General features: G+C 42.1%; 1 pseudogene; it reads right to left on the bottom strand.

The window, feature by feature from the left end:
- LOC129422194 (protein NLRC3-like) overlaps positions 1-18,682 on the bottom strand; it is a 139,608-nt pseudogene that overhangs the window by 33,305 nt on the left and 87,621 nt on the right.

Below are 18,682 nucleotides of genomic sequence, written 5' to 3'. Positions count from 1 at the left end.
TTTGACAATGCGTATCGTGTTACATTTATCGTAAATACACATGTACACACTCGGATGTTAGGTGACATTAATGAATTCAAACCACAAGAGGGGCTTAAATGTCTTAAAACGTTTAAAAGTTTCTTAACGACAGATATAAGAGCGCATCAGCGTAAGTTCTCTGTCGCCGTCGGTGCGCGCATTGCTGAACATGTTTTAATCACAGACTTGTTTAAAGAAACCCCTAAATCTAAAATAAAACCTTATTTTGTCAGAGCGGACAGAATTATATTTATTAAGTTTATTTTAAACGGTAGATATGAACGCGCATCCACGGGTGTTCTCTGTTGTACCCACCGGGGACTCGATCTTTAATGCATTAACAGTATGCTGTACATGAACAGATACACGGATCTCGATTAAACTTTTATTTAGTTTAAAATAAATAGTCTTTGGTCTAAAGAATTGTCGGCCTCTGGTGGTTTTGGTACAATTCATTGCTATACATGTACTGAATATTTCATTAAATAAATTTGTGATGTTACAAACTTTTAGATCCTGCAGTGTTTGCTATAAAATCTAAAATAAATCTTTTACTTTTTGTCAGAGTGACAGTATTACATTATTACCACCATGGTTTTAAAAGACTCTAACTACTTTACAATCCACCCCTGCTGTGAATTATCTCACGGACACACACACACGGTCATGAGAGCAGCTTGTGAACGTTGACTGATCAGAAAACTAAAGAAATAGATCGATAGAAAATATCAGATTTAAGTTTAACCAGATACATCTAAAATGTTTGATTACTTATTGACTTTAAAGAAACTTTTGACAAAACAAACGTTTATATTCAACAGTATTTGGCATAAATGTGTGTCCGCTCCACCTAAAATCTAAAATCATACTTTTGTCAGAGCATACATGATAAGATTCGTTGTATAATAATATACATACATGGTTTTAAGAAGTCAATAATAAAAAACCCTGAAGATGGGATGAAAACGTCTTAAAACATTTAAAGGTTTATTAAGGTCAGATATAAGTGCGCGTCAGCGTAAGGTCGCCGTCGGTGCGCGCATTGACATGTTTTAATCAGAGACTTGATGAAAGAAATCCCTAAATCTAAAATAAACATTTACTTTTTGTCAGAGTGGCCAGCATTACATTTATTAAGTTTATTTTAAAACTGCAGATATGCCCATACACCCGGCGCGTGCACCGGTGAGCGAGTTTTAATGCGCGTGAACATAGAGAGCGGGTGATGAAAAGACTCACGGTTAAATTTTTATTTAGTTTATAATAAACAGGTTTTCGTCTAAAGAACCACACAGGTCCGCTGAACACCGACCCCGCTGTGAGACACGCAGTGGGGGTCGAGAAGCGCGCCCGGGAGAGGAGCGCACACAGGACGGAGAAACTCCGGTCATAAAACCTGCCAGAAACTGGACAGTCTAAAACAATAAACTTATTTTTGACAGCAATAAACATGACACCGCTCCACCTAAAATCTACAATCATACTTTTGTCAGAGCATACATGATAAGATTCGTTGTATAATAATATACATACGTGGTTTTAAGAAGTCAATAATAAAAAACCCTGAAGATGGGATGAAAACGTCTTAAAACATTTAAAAGTTTATTAAGGTCAGATAAGTGCGCGTCAGCGTAAGATCGCCGTCGGTGCGCGCATTCACATGTTTTAATCAGAGACTTGATTAAAGAAATCCCTAAATCTAAAATAAACCTTTACTTTTTGTCAGAGTGGCCAGCATTACACTTATTAAGTTTATTTTAAAACTGCAGATATGCCCATACACCCGGCGCGTGCACCGGTGAGCGAGTTTTAATGCGCGTGAACATAGAGAGCGGGTGATGAAAAGACTCACGGTAAAATTTTTATTTAGTTTATAATAAACAGGTTTTCGTCTAAAGAACCACACAGGTCCGCTGAACACCGACACCGCTGTGAGACACGCAGTGGGGGTCGAGAAGCGCGCCCGGGAGAGGAGCGCACACAGGACGGAGAAACTCCGGTCATAAAACCTGCCAGAAACTGGACAGTCTAAAACAATAAACTTATTTTTGACAGCAATAAACATGACAGCCTAGGCTTGACAAAACACACACACAGAAATAACAATGAGCTGATTGACACATCGTAAAACACGCACAGGATACTCGCTGTCTAAAGCCCTTGATATACCATTCTCAAACCTAGACAGATTGTACAGCTTTTGATTGATAGTCCCGCCCCCTGTCAAAGGGGGTTATAAATCAATCAAATTTTGACATATACCGGGTCGCTACAACTACTGTGGTCAGTTTCAACGACTGTGGGCTTCCCATACACGTAATCCCTGAATTTGGTGCATGCAAACACCACTGCCAATAGCTCCTTTTCAATTTGGGCGTAACGGGTTTCCGTGTCAGTGAGCGTGCGAGATGCGTAAGCGACTGGTCTCTCCTCCTGTAGACATGCAGCACCAAGTCCATAACATGACGCATCACAGGTCAGTATAACTGGTTTTCTTACATCATAGTAGCATAAGACTGGAGGGCTGGATAGGCACGTTTTGAGATGATCGAGTGCCTGCTGATGCTGTGGAAGCCAGCACCATGCAGTGTCTTTGTGTGTGAGCTGTCTCAGAGGCGCTGCCATCTCGCTTAGGTTCGGGATGAACTTCCCAAGATAGTTTACCATGCCAAGAAATCGCTGCATGGCTGGGACGTCCTGAGGGACTGGCATGTTTGTGAACGCCACGGTCTTGGCAGGGTCGGCTTTGAGGCCCTCCTTTGTAAATATGTGGCCTACATAACAGACCTGGTCCAGGCTGAACTTGCATTTGAGATGATTCAGTCTGAGGTTTATCTCCCTGGCTCCGTCAAGCACTCGTTTTAGGTTGCTGTCATGTTCAGTAGCATCACAACCTCCTACAATGATGTCGTCCACTATAATAGCACACAGATATCCTACAAACAGCTGCTCCATTGAGGGCTGGAAAACGTAGCTTGCTGAACTAATGCCGAATGGCATACAAAAGAATCTGTAGCACCCGAACGGTGTGCTGAGAGTGGTCAGCATTGATGACTTATCATCGAAAGGTATCTGCCAGAATGAGCTCTTTGCGTCTAATACAGAAAACACTGTGCACCTGACATCTGGGTGGCAACTTCCTCAACGCTACGCATTGGATAATAGGGTCTCTTCAGAGCAGTGTTGAGGGGTCCTTTGGATTAATACACAGTCTGATTTCTTGTTTGTCCTTCTTGTGTGTTGCTACCATAGACGAGACCCAGTCTGTAGGTTCTGAAACTGTGGTTATGACATCGTTATTCTGCACGCTGTCGAGCTCGGCTTTGACACGTGTCTGCATTGCCACTGGAATACGGTGTGCTGGACGAACTACTGGTTGTACAGTTGGATCCAGTGTCATAGATTATATGATAGGGAGTTTCCCTAGCTCGTCACTAAACACATCTTTGTATTGTGCAAGTATCTGTTGTGTGAAATCTGCATCGTTCTCTGTGCTAACCTGATGAATGTGGGGGCTCATTGTGACAATACCCATGTGCACACATGCACGAAATCCCAGTAGTGGCACTACGTCTCGGACCACAAGAAAAAAAGGTAGTGTGTGTTGCTGTCCATCTAAACAGCAAGGCAGTGTGACTATACCAGTAGTTTCTATTTTGCTGCCTCCATAAGCCACTAAGTTGTTGTCTTTGCTGCATTTCACTGGTCGCTCGCCGTCAGCAAGCTGTTGGAAGGCATCTTTTGACATCACGTTGCACTTAACACCTGTATCTACTTTCATTTCAAAGGGCTTGTTATGTATGTGCAGTGTAACAAATCCTTCATCTGTTCTTTCTGTTTGAGGAGTGATGGTGTTCACACACTTGTCATTGAGTTCGACACCGTCCACATAAGAAGTGTCATCACAGACGCTGTTGTCTGGCTTTTCCAGTTCCAACTGGTGAACAGATTTTCTATAGTCTTTGTGCTTTGCATAGCTTTTCTTTTCATAGCCTTGGCGGTGTGACATGGACTTACAGCATTTTTTGTAATGATTGAATTTTTTACAGTTATGGCATTGCTGGCCAAAAGCAGGACACTTGTCTCTCTGTGCAGTATGGCTACCTCCACAACTGCTGCAATTTGTAATGCATTTTGTCTTGTGTTTGCCTGCTTGAGGTTTATATCTTGACCTTTGGTGCTACCCACTGGAATTTGACTGAATTGCGTCGACAGTCGCTGCTGTTTGGGGCATGGCTAGCGCTCTATTACTTTCTTCAGTCATCTCATATAAGCGGCAGATTGTAATAGCTTTTGTGAGAGTTAATTCCCTGTTCCCTGTCATCATTTCTGATGCTACATACGATTCTGTCACATATCAGGTCATCGGTAAGGTTTCCAAAGTGACAACCATTAGCTTTGATCCTCAAGTCATTAATGTAGGATTCGATAGTTTCACCTTGCTTTTGATTTTGTGAATGAAGCTTGTGTCTCTCCATAGTTTTGTTATGTTGAGGGTTATATACCTCCCGAAATTGGCCTCCGCTTCTGTGAGATTGAGGACGATCTATGCCTTTGTTTTGTCAGGCTTGTCAGAGTGCGCCGCTGCTATAAAGATGTCATACTCCTGTTCAAAAACTCGCCAATTCTCTGCAAGGTTCCCGTCGAAAACGAGGGGGTCTGGTCTACGAAATCCATCCGCCATCACGTCTTTAATCGTAACTTGTGTTTAACAAAACTCACAGGCGATATATCCGTGTATATTTAATTTACAGCTTACACAGCCACAGGCAACAAACTCGGCAGGGGAATTTAAAACAGCGCCAACAGGACTAATGCGTACTTTCACTAGTACAATGTCTCTCAGTGTGCATACAGTATGCAAAAGCAATCATTTACAAGAATGATCTACACTACAGGATTTAGTGCATCACACACTACAGGATATTATTAAGATTATTTTGCCAGAGGAAGCACTTCATGTCACCTCAGGAGAAGATGATAAAAAGGAATGGATATTATGGCACATTTATTATGATTTTTTTTTATATTTACATTTGCTAGCAGCTTTCTACACTGACCCGGTGTATTTGAAACCTAGGCGATTTCTCCTCAGCTCTGTTTATGAGGCAACGATCATACGTTTTAAGGATGTGTTATGCATGCAGTGTGTCTAGCACCAACTCAGGTCTAATCCTCATGCATGATTTATTTAAATTTAAGTACTTTTATTTTAAATATAATTGGCTAGCCTATATATCATTATTGTTTAAACATATAGGAGTTATAGTATTAAGTCATAAATAGGCTATTTCTATTAATGCTCTGTTTCCCTGTTCCTTCCTAACAGGATTTTTATTGTAGGCTATCTTGCAGTGTAGTGTCTAGTGCTAAATTCAGTATTTACATTACCAATGGATTTGGACAAATATGTAATTTAATGTGAAACGTTGTAAGTGTCGATATGAGGCGCATCAGATTCTCAGGTGAGCGGTGTTTCAGCAATCAGCGCTGGACTTGAGTGAGGGTCCAGCGGATCATTTATATTTCAAACAACTAATGGCGTGATAAAGTAATGTTAGGAGTACACACATGCCAGTGAACAGCAATGCACGCATGATGACTTTAAATTACTTTTATGGTTATTTATGATCATAAAGATAAAAGCTTCTGTAAAATAATATTTAAGACGCGCTTTCTGCCAGCTGCCGGATCGGTTTCTGTGCGTTTGTTGAGCACATCACCAAAAAAAGAACTGAAAATCATCATATTATTTTTTATTTGTTTAGTTAATATGCTAATTATTGAAGTGCAATATATTTTGTGTATGCATATGACCATCATCATGTCCTGTTGTTTTTAAAATTTTAGAAAATGTATTTATAAAAGAGTAAACAACGTAAATCAAGCAAGGAATTAATTTTGCTATTTTAAATAGTTTGTCTGCCCAAATGACCTACAGCCGTGATGGAATGAAAGTAGAATGAAACCCTGACTTCCACAAACTGTTTCTCCGGCTGCGCTGTCTACCCATAGAGCAGCTTGTTTCGTATTACCTATTAAAAAAGCTTTCAATCATCTCCATCGTTCATTGATTATTGTGAAAGTACTGAAGTAATTATCCTGATTTAAACAAAAAAATTTTTTATAAGATCAGGGTGGCCTCGATTTGCTTGAGACCATACAGGAAGGTGTAAATTTGATTTTTAAAAGTCTCACATTAAAGGATAATCTGGGCCGAACTTTAGAGCCGATCGAGGTCCATGGCCTGATTCTCTCTCGTATTCTATGGAGGGGAAAACGGACTTGGGTAAATTTGGCCCGATAATCTTGTAGTGTGAGCCAGGCATAAAATGACATATAGATTTTGCTGAATCTCTTTTAATCTCGTGTTTTATTTTCTCATTGACTGACAACAGCTGCTGTAATGACTAATGTTTTCAATCACAATAATAAAACCACTTTTACTCGTTCATCTTTACTGCAGTGTTTCTCCAAACACATAAAAAATTCAATAATATAATAACACTTACTGTAGTTTCTCCAGTTTACAGCGTGAATCCTTCAGTACATCAGAGAGCAGTTTCACTCCAGTATCTCCTAGATTATTACGGCTCAGATTCAGATCTCTCAGATGTGAGGGGTTTGATCTCAGAGCTGAAGCCAAAGTAACAAAACCTTCATCTGTAATAACACAACTGGAAAGACTGCAGAGAAAATACAAAAAGAGCAACTTACATCTGAACAATTCATAAAACATAAAATAATATGATGAGTAAAATGTGTTTGATGTATTAGATTATTTTCTAATAATGGCTTAGCTAACATATAGTTTTTAAAATTAAGTGTTTCCTGCATCACTTTTCAGTAGATAACAAAAGTTATTGTGTATTTTATTATTTTCATTATGTTTTTTAATCTATCAATTAAATGAAGTCACTGAATCAGTTAAAGCTTTTATTGAAGAAATGATTTATGTAATTAAGAAATATTAATCTTAAGTCAGTATTATCACTGACAGATTTATTGTCCTCACAAACACTTGAAAATGCAGTTCAATAATAACACTTACTGTAGTTTCTCCAGTTTACAGCATGAATCCTTCAGTACATCAGAGAGGAGCTTCACTCCTGAATCTCCTGGTTTATTACAGTTTAGATTCAGATCTCTCAGATGTGAGGGGTTTAATCTCAGAGCTGAAGCCAAAGCAACATAATCTTCATCTGTAATAGCACAACTGGAAAGACTGCAGAGAAAATACAAAAAGAGCAACTTACATCTGAACAATTCATATTCCTATCCTAATATTTCATATCCTAATTAGTGTAGCGTCTGGCTGGTGTGCCACAACTGTTGGATCTGATTCACGGTTGCATTATGATATAACTAAATTTCCCTCTTAATCTCCTATGATATCAACCTTTGTACTCAGTAGGTTCGAACTCCCCCGAACGCATCCCAACAATCTCAGTGGGACATTTTACGACCACCCTTTTGAAGATCAACAGAGAGCTGATAAGGTGTGAATAGCCCTGCAGAGACCTCCTGCAAAGAATGTCTTTTAGACCATATGATGAACTCTTTTGGGCAGTTTCCCAGACAGGGATTAGACTAGTCCTAGACTAAAATAAATAAAAAAGCTGTTCAAACTATAAACAACTCGCACTGACATATCTTAAAATACATCAGTGCCCTTTGTTTTGCTTCAAAATGCACACAAGTTATGTTTTTAGGAAGGCGTATTGGTTAAAACTAGTTATATTTCCTAGTTAAACTAAGACCTAGTCCTGGTTTAAGCTAATCCCTGTCCAGGAAACCACCCCTTTAAGATCTTGTCTTTAAATAGATTTATGCACATGTGATGTATGTTGGTTCCCTCTTTTATAAACTGCTTTTTAAATAACTTGTATTCTCATGTACAATTGTGTTTCTGCAACTAAGTCTAGATTACCTCTGACAATAGAGATGTTTAGTTTGTTCTATTTTATATCGGTCAACACGCCACAGTATGGGTCATCCTCTTTGAGAGGGTGAGCTGTTAGGAGACAGAATAGCAAATTAACCACTCCCCGCTACGTGCGTGCAATCAGCCTCAGTCTACATATACAGGTGCACGCACGCCGGCACGTTCTCTTTTTGCCTCCTGAAGACGGTAGCTGAAGCGAGACGTGAGTGTTTTCATCTAGATTGTTGGTAAAGTAGGGCCTCTGCTCTCGAGAGGGAGTAAGTCGCTACTTAAAAACATGTTTTTGTTACGATTATATAGCCGCCGTAGTGTAGCGGATTTGAGCCAGTGTGTCACACATTTTCATGTGGCATCTGGTGGTGCGACGGTAGTGTGTTTGGCTCCAGTTCAGTAAGTTGTGGGTTCGTATCCTGACTCTGAGTGGAGCACGTTTTTGATTTTTCGTGTTTGAGTTGGAAAAAGTTACCTTAAATAGATATCTTTATTGATAGATTGTTTTTTGTTTCTATACATACTTATTTTGTATTTATATGCCTCTGTGAGCCTCTTTGTCTGTGAGGACAAAAGCTACCTGAAAAATATTTTTATTGATAGTTGTTTTGTTTTGATACATATTTGGTAGTTATATGCCTTTGGGAGCCTCTTTGCCTGTGAGGACAAAAGCTACCTGAATAAATATCTTTATTGATAGATTGTTTTTTGATTTTATACATAAACGCGGGGGTGTACGGCAAAGATTGAAGCAACAAGGTCATCGTCGGATACCTCTTCCTTCAATTATCCTCGCTAACGTCCAGTCCCTTCGTAATAAAGTGGACGAGCTTCAAGCAAAAGTAAAGTTCCTCTCGGAATATAGAAACTCCTGTTTACTTGCTTTGACAGAGACGTGGCTTAAAGAGCAGGATCCACTCTCCGATCTAGAGTTGGATGGGTTTGGGGAACCTGTCCGTCTTGACAGAGACGTCACAGTGACGGGAAAATCACTTGGTGGAGGTTTATGTCTTTATATAAATATGAAATGGTGCAATACGGTGATCATCAGAGAAAAACTGTGTACCCCTGATATATAGAACTCCTGTCCGTGTCTTTACGCCCATTTTACCTGCCCAGGGAATTCCCACAGATATTTGTGACACTTGTTTACATTCACCCGAAGGCTACTGCAGATTTAGTAACACAGGCTATGGCTGAATCACCGAATTTTATCATGGCCGATTTTAATAACTGTAAACCAGGGAAGTCCCTGTGTAATTTCTATCAATATGTCACCTGCGTAACACAACAGACCAAAAGTTTGGATCTTTGTTATGGATCCGTCAAAGGTGCTTAAAAATCATATAGCAGAGCTCCCCTCGGCATGTCTGACCACAACTCTGTTTATTTAGTTCCATCTTACAAACCGGTACTGAAGAGAAACAAGGAGGAACGGAAATTGGTTCCGGTTTGGTCAGAGGACTCAATCCAATGTCTACAGGAGTGTTATGACTGCATGGACTGGGATTTGTTTAAAAACGAATGTACGAACATTGATGAGCTCACAGAGACTGTCTCTGCGTACATTACTTTCTGTGAGGACCTAGTCATTCCTCGTAAATCCATTTCCATATTTCCAAACAATAAGCCTTGGGTTTCTAAATCAATCAAAAACGTAATTAATCAACAAAATATGTTTTAATCAGGGTAATATAAATCAATACAGGATACTTCAAAAACAAGTTAAAAAGGACCTCAAGCTTGCTAAACTTAATTATAAAGATAAAGTAGAAAACATGCTGAGCACAGGCAATTCACGACCTGCATGGGAGGGGGTGAAAGCCATGATGGGGATGCAGCCTAAGAAGTGTCCGATTTCCCTAAATGGCACGTCTGACCTTGCTCTTTCAAATTAGTTAAATAGTTTTTATAATTGGTTCAGCATTAATGATTATAGCGAAGAGCTGTCCGTTTTTAATAACGTTGCCCCTGGGCATGGCAAAGTACAGGTTGACAGGAACAAGGTTGTGACACTCTTCAGTGGTATAAAAGAAAGGAAAAGTCCTGGCCCCGATGGCATTGGTGGCCGTATATTAAAGAACTGTGCTGAACAGCTGGCAGACATATTTTGTTTTATTTTAAAATGTCCTTACATCTGCACATTGTCCCTCGCGTTTGGAAAGACTCAGTTATTGTTCCAGTGCCGAAAAATAAAGCTCCAAAGATTCTTAATGATTTTAGACCTGTGGCGCTCACGTCCCTCACTATGAAGACATTAGAAAGGATTGTGAAGGGTGAACTTATGACTGTGGTCCAGGATCTTCTTGATCCATTTCAATTTGCCTACAGATCGAATAGAGGAGTGGAAGATGCAGTATGTACTCTTTTAAACTTGATTTATACACATCTTGAGGGTGCAAAGAGCTTTGTGCAGCTGCTTTTTATAGATTTTTAATCGCTTTAAATTGCATTCAACCACATGTTTTAGCAGGGATTTTAAAGAATACTTTTAACATCGACCCCAGTCTTATCTGTTGGTTGATTAATTTTTTAACTAATAGATCTCAACGTGTAAGAGTGAATGGCATTTTATCTGATGTTCTCTTTCCTCCACTGGTTCCCCACAGGGATGCTGTCACGGTTAATCCGTGTCATGTCTTGTCTCTGTTCCGATTGTTATCACCTGGACATTCATTGATTAATTACCTGCCTCATCACACCTGTTTGTCATTTAGTCTGTGTGTATATATACCTCTGTCTTCTGTTTGCTCACTGCTGGATCATTGTCGTTACTCTCATGTCTGTTCCCTGTTTTGGATGTTCCTGTGTTTGGTTACCTGTTACTCCTCGTGTTATTATTTCCAGTTTTATCATTAAATGTTATTTAAATTTTGAACTCTGCGTTTGCGTCCTGTCACTCCACCTGTGTCATGACAGAATGATCCAGCCAAACTGGACGCAGCAGGTTCACGGAGGGCGGCTCCCCCAGGAGTTTCGTCGAGGGGGAGTAGTGACATCGGGGTTCATTCCCCATCAGCCCCGATGTCTCTTGGGGACCACCGTGAGCGATCGCTCGCTCCTGCGGGAGGAGGATCGGCCCAGGCGGTCCCCCAATGGTTGAGTCGTCGTCGACGGTCCCTCGGAGGACCACCATCCTGATCGCAGGGGGATCCGGAACAGACCACGCCCGATCATTTCCCCGGGGTGGCTACCGAGGGTCTCCGTTTCCGCGAGGGGATGGGAGATGATTTCCGGGGGCATCTGATCGTTGACGATTCCCAGGAGGGGGGTAATTCGTCTGCCTCGGTTCTCGGAGCGATCGCTCCGGTTCTCCTGGCGCAGTCCGGCCAACCGTCCTGTTGGTCTCATCCCGGCGGCTGCCGGCTTCGCCAGGGTCCCCAAGCCCTCCACCCCTCCCTTGGACTCTCGCTACCAGACTTTGTTTTTGTTGTGTTTTATGTGAGTGTCTGGTAGCCACTCGTAGAGGGGAGGGTAATGTCACGGTTAATCCGTGTCATGTCTTGTCTCTGTTCCGATTGTTATCACCTGGACATTCATTGATTAATTACCTGCCTCATCACACCTGTTTGTCATTTAGTCTGTGTGTATATATACCTCTGTCTTCAGTTTGCTCACTGCTGGATCATTGTCGTTACTCTCATGTCTGTTCCCTGTTTTGGATGTTCCTGTGTTTGGTTACCTGTTACTCCTCGTGTTATTATTTCCAGTTTTATCATTAAATGTTATTTATATTTTGAACTCTGCGTTTGCGTCCTGTCACTCCACCTGTGTCATGACAGATGCATCCTCTCCGCGGTCTTATTTATATTATATACAAATGCATGTCAAAGCCAACATACTAGGCATAATATTATTAAGTATGCTGACGATTCAGTGATCGTGTCACTGTTGACACACAATGACCCCGAGCATGGCGCTATTTTAAATGATTTTCCAAGTGGTGTAAGTCGTCTTTTATCAATATCAATACGGAAAAAACGAAAGAAATATTGATTGATTTTAGAAAGAATCCTCCACTCCCCACCCACTCTTCTATAAATGATCAGGATATAGAAATGGTGAAGCAATATAAATACCTTGGAATTATTATCGATGACAAACTCACCTTTGAGCCACAGGTAGACGCTGTCTGTAAGAAATAACACAAACTTTTTTTACCGTAAACTTCGGAATTTTAATGTTGATAATACTTTTATGAGGATGTTTTACTGTTGTTTTATTGAATCCATTATTTTATTTGCTCTTGTGAGTTGGTTCGGGTCCCTTTCACTTAACTCTTTCCCCGCAAGTGTTTTTTTAAAAAGTTGCCAGCCAGCGCCAGCATTTTTCATGATTTTCACAAAAGTTTAATGCCTTCCAGAAAATGTTCTTCTTCAAATATATAAACATACAATATACCAAATGAAAGAACAGACCCTCTGCTTTCAAAAAAAAAAAAAACGTTTCATCCTACCTTAAGTAGTTCTTTTGTAATCAGCTTTTGAATATGGGTAGGTTTCTGGAAAAACACCACATTTTGAGCAAAAAGCAGAGATAATTCCATTTTTGTGACGGACTTTTCATAGTGTTCCCATTCAGAGCGATCTTTAAAACATACACGGACATGCAGCAGCTTGCCATAGGGCAATACTTCCGGGTTTAAAAAGTTGCGGAAGGCACCTAGTGGATAATAGCGGTATTGCGGAAAGAAGTAAAATACTCGTCATTGGCGGGGAAGTGTTTTCTCTTGATTGACAAGATATCTCGTCAATGGCGGGGAAAGAGTTAAAAACAAGAACAGGCTTCAAAACATAGTGAAGGTGTGCGGCAAAATTTCCCACAATCCCTTGCCTGATTTAAACACTTTATATGAGACTAGGACTGTCAAGAAGGCACATTCAATCTTAGCTGATCCATGCCACCCATTGTACGGCTGTTTTATTTTGTTGCCGTCAGATCGTAGATTCAAACTGCCTAAATGCAGGACCAACAGACACAAACATTCTTTTGTCCCTGCTGCTATAGGTGGTCTTAACAAGTTAATGTGAGTTGTGGACTTTTGTGTTGTATGTATTTCATTTATTTCTGTTGATTGTATAGTTGTTGTTTTGTGTAATGTGTATTGTATGCTGCTGCACAACAAATTGCCCCTCGGGGATAATAAAGTTTCTTGAACTTGTACTTATTGAGTAGTTATAGGTTTCTGGGAGCCTCTTTGTCTGTGAGGACAAAAGCTACCTAAGTGAAACCCTCCTAAACACACACAAGCTCTGAGCTGGTGACATGTCGGAGGAAGAGAGCATTCCCCCCAGTGGCCAGGGGATGCAAGCCGAAAGTGAAGTCCCTGTGCAGAAGGCTGCTGGGTTAAAGCGCACCCACAAACGCAAACATGTGGAACAAGATGTGCAGAGTTTGCAGCGTTAAGTGGAGGAAGTACAAGGTGCATTGCATGGCCTCCTGGAGGACCGAGAGCGAGCTCGGGGGCCAGCAGGTTGGAGCGAGCCGGTGGCTAGGCGCCGGCGTCTCAGCCCTGATGAGCTGTCATTGGCAGCCTCAGGTGTCTTAGTTTCCCATGGCAGCCTTACTCCAGACCGTGAGGTCTCTGATGACCCTGGTGATCGCTCTGAGTCTGAGGTCAGTGAGGTTACCTCACAGAACTCTGAGCCAGCTCCTTTAGATCCATCAGACAGAGCTGTGATTGTAAGAGCTGCAGATCGTGCTAAGTTGCCGCCTCTGACCTCCGCCACAGGGGCTTCTGTCTTTGACAGAGGTCCGCATCGACGCAAGTCTGAAGGGCTTCCAATTCTGCCTGATATTATGGCGAAGCTGCACTCTTCCTGGAAAGCCCTGAGCTCAAGCCCACTGCCCAGAACACAGCTGGCTTCCTTGGCTGGGGCTGCAACCTGGGGGCTGGCTGCGGCTCCTGTGGTGGGGCCTACCTTTGCGATGCTGGCAGGAGCAACAGCTAAGGCTGGCAGGGATGCAGTTTATCCAAACAAGCGCTGCAGGGCTGTTGATTCCCAACTGCGGAAGGCTTATCAGGCCTCAGCATTGGCTGGCAGGCTGTCATGCACCAACTCCCCTCTGCTGGTGTATTTGGAGGGGCTGCTGCAAGATATGGCACGCTGCTTTTTGTGCCTTTCGCTAACAAAAGGGTGGTCGGCCTGCGTTGCTGACGGTTGCCAGCCTCTGACATCACATTTCACACCCCAAAACCTTGCCCATTGGTGCCAGTGTACTCCTTGCCCTTGGATGCTCAGCACCCTGAAGTCGGGGTACAGGGTGCAGTTCAAAACCAGACCCCCTTGTTTTCACAAGGTTGTCCCTACTGTCTTGAAGGGCAATGCCGAGCATGATTCCCTGACAAAGGAAGTTTCTGTTCTCTTGGAAAAAGGGGCGGTAACACTTCTGCCTTCAGACAAGATAAGGCAGGGGTATTACTCCACTTATTTCCTCATTCCGAAGAAGGATGGGGGCTTGCGCGCCATTCTCAATCTGAGGAGGGTCAATCGACACTTACAGCGCCTCCCCTTCAGGATGCTGCGTCTGTCTACAGTCCTCACTTTTGTTCAGCATGGAGATTGGTTCACAACAGTGGACCTACGGGATGCTTACTTCCACATCCCAATCAACAGACATCACAGAAAGTACCTCCAATTTTTCTTTCAAGGGGCAGCATACCAGTACAATGTTCTCCCTTTTGGTCTGTCTCTGGCGCCTCGCACCTTCACCAAATAAATGCATGCAGCTCTCATCCCGCTCTGGCGCCAGGGACTTCGCATCCTGAACTATCTGGACGACTGGTTGATTTTTGCCCCAACCAGGGAGCAGGCAGAGATCGACACAGGGGTGGTGGTGTTAGCACACCTCCTCAAGCTGGGCTTGGTGTTGAACAGGGAGAAGAGTGTGCTGATTCCCTGCACCACAGTAGAGTACCTGGGTCTGGTGCTAAATTCCACCACAATGAGAGCCTGGCTGTCTCCTCAGAGGCAGCTTGTGTTGAGGAAGAGCTTGTCCCAACTTCTAGGGGAAAACTCCCTTGCGAGGCCAGGAGAATGGCGGCTGCACCCAGACATTGTGCAGGAGATCTGGGCGAGGTATGGACAGGCGTCAGTAGACCTGTTTGGTTCTCAGGAAACGACGCACTGCCCTCTCTGGTACTCCATGACAGGTCCCAAAGGGACGTTGGGGATAGATGCCCTAGCGAACGAGTGGCCTCGAGTCCTCTATGCCTTCCCTCTGTTTCCGTTACTCCCAGCAGTGCTGGCCAAGATAAGGAGGTTGCAAGCCAGGGTTCTGCTTGTGGCACAAGACTAGCCACATCGGTCATGGATGCCAGATCTGGTGGCTCTGTTTGCGGGATCTCAGTCATGTCTTCCCCTCAAGCGGGATATGTTAACACAGGGTCGCGGACAGCTCTGCCACCCGAACTCAGGCCTACTCAGACTGCATGCTCGGCCATTACACAGAGTCAGCCAGGCAGTCTGGACAAGAATGTCTTAACCGGGGGGTTCCAAGATGGCGGAGAAGGAGTAGCAACAACTCTCACTTACTCCCGCACCATTCAGCTTATTATTTGCATTTTTTAAGTTAATTTGGGCGCGACTCGACGGCATATGATATGCTAGCATTTTAGTATGTCTTTGGAATCCTTTTGGCCACAGTCTTTTTCGAAAATGCCCCGTACCGCTAAAAAATCGGAGAAAAAGGAATCCTCCCCAGCTGCGCTGGACACCGCGTCTGAACAAGATGAAGCCGAGGACACCGATAATGTCGAGCTAAGCCCAGCTATGGCAAAAGCATTTCAGCATATGACGGAGACGATTTCGAAAACAATAGACGCTAAACTTGATCCACTAGCTGAGATTATACATACTCAGGAACTGGAAAGCTGCAAATCTCGACTGGATGAGGCTGAGCGGCGAATTGTTTCTGCTGAGGAGTTAGCTGATAGCATGCAGGCCCGTGTTTCTAATTTGGAGATTCAAGTTGCATCTCTAAACGAGCATGTTGATGATCTGGAAAATAGAGGAAGTCGCAAAAATATCCGAATCGTTGGCCTTCCGGCAGGGATAGAGGGCTCTAATACGGGGAATTTCCTTCAGAAATGGATTTCAGAATTCCTCCAGCTACAGACTGACGGAGCCTGTATTAAAATCGAATGGGCCCACCGCATTCTAGCTCCCAGACCAGGCGCAAAGGAAAGGCCGAGGCAGCTGGTGGTACGTCTTCATCACTTCGGGAATAGGCAGAGGATCCTTGAAGCAAGCAGAAAGCTGTCGATGGATGGCAATCTATGTGTGGAGAACAACAAAATCTAATTTTTTCAGGATTTCTCCGCCTCAGTGCTTCGAAGACGTAAGGAGTTTGATTCGGTTAAACTTCGACTGCAGGAGATCGGTGCTCGATATGCAATACTATATCCAGCGAAGCTGCGAGTAACAGTTGGAAATACTACTAAGATCCTGGACTCGCCGGCAGCGGTTTCTGAGTTTATTGCGGGACTAAGTTAAAATGTCTAATCTGTGGCAATGGTGGCACCTATATGTGTGTTCGTTTTTCTTTATCGTTTTGCGCCCAGCATTTGTAGCTGTTGGTGTGGGACGGTCCTAATTATGTGACCGTACAAGTTTACTCCAGAAGTTAGTTGCTGCGAGAATGTTTTTTTTGGGTTTAAAACGGAAAGGATGTCTTTTTCTGTAGTGGGTACACTTTTTGAGAAGTGTCAGAACTTCTTCTTTTTCTATTTCTTGTTTTGTTTTTTTGTTTTTGTTTGTTTTGTGAGTTCTATGGTATGTTCCACAGCACGGCAAAGTTTGTTTTTGTGGTATCATGTCTGTGTTTTTCTGCTAATTTTGCAATTTATTACAGGAGACTTTGCACAGGTAAACTGTTTTACTTTGTTAATTTTATTTTGTGAGTTTATGTCCCTGGTATTAAAATTACGTACCAATATATATATGGTTATCAATAATTTAAGAATCTCTACATGGAATGTAAGGGGGTTACACGGTAAAATTAAAATTCGAAAGGTTTTTGACTGGCTAAATAAGGAACGTGTTGATTTGGCAATGTTGCAGGAGACCCACTTAAGTGACAAGGAGCATTCTAGCCTCAGACATAAATGGATTGGTCAAATTTACTTTTCGTCATTCACTAAAGTAGCAGGGGGGTTGCCATTTTCGTTAACAAAAATTTGCCTTTTAAAATCCTAAACAGTACTAAGGATAAACGGGGCTGTTACATTATTGTCAAAGGACTATTATATGAAAAACAGATTACATTTTTAAATATATACTACCCACCAAACTTTCCGACTGAGCTTCTTACAAAGGCTTTTTCGGATATGTTAGATCAGTGGTCTCAAACTCCCGGCCCGCGGGCCATTTGCGGCCCGCCCTCCCCCTCTCTGCGGCCCGCGGCACCTTTCAACAATATAACATAATCTGGCCCGCAGAAAGATTTTTATTCACTTTGTTTCATATTTGTTTCATTTTTAATTTAAACGTTTAAGGGTTCGTTCACATCTCGCGTCTAACAACGCGTGTTAAAACTAGTCAAGGCGTTTCTTACTTTCTAAAGTGCTCGGGAGCGGAAGTTGCTCTCCGTGGCGTGGCCTCACCCGTTGCTACGCAACCATGAGCCGCGCGCGCTCCGTGATTGCGAGGATAGCGGAATGCGTGATCGGACTTTAGTTCCTCATCTGAACCTCGCGTCAATCATATCATGCAATCAGTTAATCTGGACGGGACTTTGCAGTGTTTGTCCAGAGAGGATTTGTTACTTCCGGGTGAATATCAGCTGTTACTCAGAGAAGAGCCGCGGTGGGGTTCACATCAACAAGTCACCTTCTGGAGACACCGCATATGAGGCAGAGCCGTAGATGTATTGCAACACATAAACTACAGATAAGAAAAAGAGCCATCAAAGTGCCCAGGTTAAGAAAAGAGGAAAGATGAGGAGAAACATACAGAGGATAAAAGTATGTACTGCTATAATGAAGTATAATATATTATTATGTAGCTTACCATGCAATTACACAGAGCAGTATTATAATTTTTTCTGTTTAACTAGCTTATGTAACATTGACTACCCATTTAAAAGTTTTAGAATCACTTTCACTTATTCATATTTTTCCACATATAATAGCAAATTCATTAAAACTGTGGAATAACAAAGATGGAACATAATAAAGTCAATATTATGACTGAAAACAATCCAAAATAAATCAAAACACAAACACTTACTGATGGTAATTTTTTATAATAGTTTATAAATGTATAAAGAAATTTTATTTGTTAGTTTAGTGCAAGGTTTTAATAGGCCTTAGTATTAAAGTATTAAATCATTAAGAAATGATTTACTTATATGAAATGTATATTTAAAAGATAAAAACCACTGCTATTTTTATACATTAAATAACAGAATTTAAACAGTACATTTACAGAAATATTGTACTTTTTTAACCTTAAAATAGCTCTGCGGCCCTCCGATGAAATGTCAATTTCAGAAATGGCCCCAAGCCAATTTGAGTTTGAGACCCCTGTGTTAGATAGATACAGCTTCTGAGACTGTTATTGTAGGGGGGGATTTTAATTAGGGCCCGAGCACCGAGGAGCAGGCCAGAATGGCCTGCACCGTGGGTGCAAAGCCCTATTGTTTTTGCTCCGTTTATTATTATTTTTCTTCTTCTTCTTCTTCTTCTTCTTCTTCTTCTCCTTCTCCGAAATGGATCGCATTTTT

Source organism: Misgurnus anguillicaudatus, unplaced genomic scaffold, assembly GCF_027580225.2.
Source record: "Misgurnus anguillicaudatus unplaced genomic scaffold, ASM2758022v2 HiC_scaffold_34, whole genome shotgun sequence".
Taxonomy (NCBI): domain Eukaryota; kingdom Metazoa; phylum Chordata; class Actinopteri; order Cypriniformes; family Cobitidae; genus Misgurnus; species Misgurnus anguillicaudatus.
Note: the sequence above shows the minus strand (reverse complement) of the source record. Positions and strands in the feature narration are given on the sequence as shown.